General features: G+C 40.1%; 1 protein-coding gene across 1 annotated transcript in view; it reads right to left on the bottom strand.

Moving 5' to 3' along the window:
- Positions 1–2,860, bottom strand: part of LOC106873093 (myb-like protein A) — a 163,354-nt gene that overhangs the window by 40,348 nt on the left and 120,146 nt on the right. The gene's annotated exons all lie outside the window — the stretch shown is intronic.

The following is a 2,860-nucleotide window of genomic DNA, read 5'->3' as shown; positions in this document are numbered from 1 at the left end:
GCACCCATGCTGGTGGCACATATAAAGCACCCATGCTGGTGGCACATATAAAGCACCCATGCTGGTGCCAAATATATAGCACCTGTGCTGGTGGCATATATAAAGCACCCATGCTGGTGGCACATATAAAGCACCCATGCTGGTGCCACATATAAAGCACCCATGCTGGTGCCAAATATATAGCACCTATGCTGGTGACGCATATATAAAGCACCCATGCTAGTGGCACATATAAAGCACCTATGCTGGTGGCACATATAAAGCACCCATGCTGGTGGCACATATAAAGCACCTATGCTGGTGTCACATATAAAACACCTATGCTGGTGGCACATATAAAGCACCCATGCTGGTGCCACATATAAAGCACCTATGCTGGTGCCACATAAAAAGCACCCGTGCTGGTGCCACATATAAAGCACCCATGCTGGTACCACATATAAAGCACCTGTAGGGGTAACAGCTCCTTAAACCGTTTCCAATAATCTTGAACCGTGAAAATATCATCTTACTATATTTTCGAAACCACCCAGTCCAAGAATTGAAACCATGGTCTCATGATCATGAGCATAATGCCCTCACCTGACCACTAGGCAATAAACCTCCCCCTCTGCTATAATAAGCACTCAAAACACTTTAGCATAGAATGCTTTGGTCCACAGCACTTTAAGAAACACTGCCTATACTTCTACTACTAATACTACTACTATTGTCACTATTACTACCACCTGCTCTGTCACCATTTCTAACACCACCAGTACTACTGCCACCATCCTTAATAACCATCTCTACCACTGCTACCAATCACTAACTTGTACTGGATTTATAACAAGGAGATTTAGACAAAAATGTCATTAAACTAAAATGGTCGTGAAGTACCGTACTTGCAAGTTATTGCTTTATCCCTCTCTCTCTCTCTCTCTCTCTCTTGCTCTCTCTCTCTCATACACACACACACACCGTCAGGTTACCTAGCAATGAAATACAGGTACACAAATACAGACCTACAGGCTATGCAGCTATAAAAAAGAAATTCTACCTTTTGTAAACAATACTTTTAAATATTGACATACAGGCGTGGCTGTATGGTGGGAAGCTTCCTTCCCAACCACGTGGCTCCAGGTTCAGTCCCACTGCATGGCATCTTGGGCAAGTGACTTCTACTATAGCCTCTAGCCAACCAAAGCCTTGTGAGTGGATTTGATAGACGGAAACTGAAAGAAGCCTGTCATATATATATGTGTGTGTGTGTAAATATATATGAGGATATTATTGTTTACAATGATATCAGTGGCTTAGCATGCATGAAAAATAAACATAGGAATGGCTGTGCGGTAAGTAGCTCGCTTACCAACCACACAGCTCTGGGTTCAGTCCCACTGCATGGCACCTTGGCCAAGTGTCTTCTACTCGAGCAAGTGACTTCTACTATAGCCTCGGACCAACCAAAGCCTTGTGAGTGGATTTGGTAGATGGAAACTGAAAGAAGCCCGTTGTGTGTGAGTGTGTTTGTGTGTGTATGTGTGCGTGTCTGTTTCTCTGTGTGTGTGTGTGTGTGTGTGTGTGTGTGTGTGTGTGTGTAGACACCATACCAATGACAAAAAAAAAGAAAAAATTGTAAACTGAAAAGTCAGACATACCTGTATCACAATAATTTCGAACCGTGAAAATATCACTTCGTATCTTTTTACCACACACAACACACACACACATTGTCATGTTAGTATCTTAGTATCTCTTCAGACATGTTGAGGGTATATTAACTGATATTTTCTCAAAGTTTGAGATCACTGTGATACAAGTGTGTCTGATTTTTGAATTTTCGATTTTTTTTTTAGTCATCGGTAGGGGGTCTTAGTGATTTTGCCTGTTCCCTGGACTTTATCTTTATGTAAATGCGAAAACATGTGCTTTTGAGTAGTTCTGACTGCTATTTTAGCATGCTGGTACTTCCTGTAGCACCCTTCATTATATATGTGTGTGTGTGTGTGTGTGTGTGTGTGTGTGTGTGTGTGTGTGTGTGTGTGTGTTGGTTTGTTCCTCAGCCATCACTTGACAACCGATGTTGGCGTGTTTATGTCCCCGTAACATAGTGGTTCAGCAAAAAAGACTGATAGAATAAGTCCTAGGCTTACAAAGAATAATGCCCCAGGGATCAAATTGTTCGATTAAGACCCTTTAAGGAGGTGCTCCAGCATGGCTAAAGTCATATGACTGAAACAAGTAAAAGAATAAAAGAATTTTTTGCTCTTATTTCTTCACCATATTGTGAATGAACAATACTAAATATTTTCCAATCTCCACTTTTGGTATTGTTACTTTCTAGGAAATATTTTCCAGTATTTTCCATACTTCACACAAATATAATGTCTACATACAGATTTGGAATACTAAAATATATGCAGATGTACTTTGAGCAAACAATATATAAATGTGACCATTTCCTGTTCCTGCCTTTAGGCTTTCATTTCACACACGCCAGCTCAATTTGATTCATTATCTGTCGAAAGACACCTGTTGTTATTTCTTGTTTGTATTTGTAATTGTGTACCATGTTCTCCATTTTTTATCTTTGTTGCTGTACACATTCGCTAGCTTTCTTACAAAGGGGTCTAATGCTTTTACCTCAGACTTTTTGGGGGGCAACCATGTCGAACCATCTCAAGTGTAACTGCCCGAAATGGTCGTGACTTCTGGAACTTGACTGAAAGCCACAAATGACCCGTCTTTTTTAGCCTGTCCTTCTAATTGTGGTTTCTCTTCTCTGCCTTTGTATTGTCTATCTGTCTGAATGTTTTAATGTCCTCTATTGCGTTTTTGTTCCATTTTTATATATATATATATATATATATATATATTA

This window comes from Octopus bimaculoides, chromosome 6 (assembly GCF_001194135.2).
Source record: "Octopus bimaculoides isolate UCB-OBI-ISO-001 chromosome 6, ASM119413v2, whole genome shotgun sequence".
In the NCBI taxonomy this organism is placed as follows: Eukaryota; Metazoa; Mollusca; class Cephalopoda; order Octopoda; family Octopodidae; genus Octopus; species Octopus bimaculoides.
This window is presented reverse-complemented; position numbering and strand designations above follow the sequence as displayed.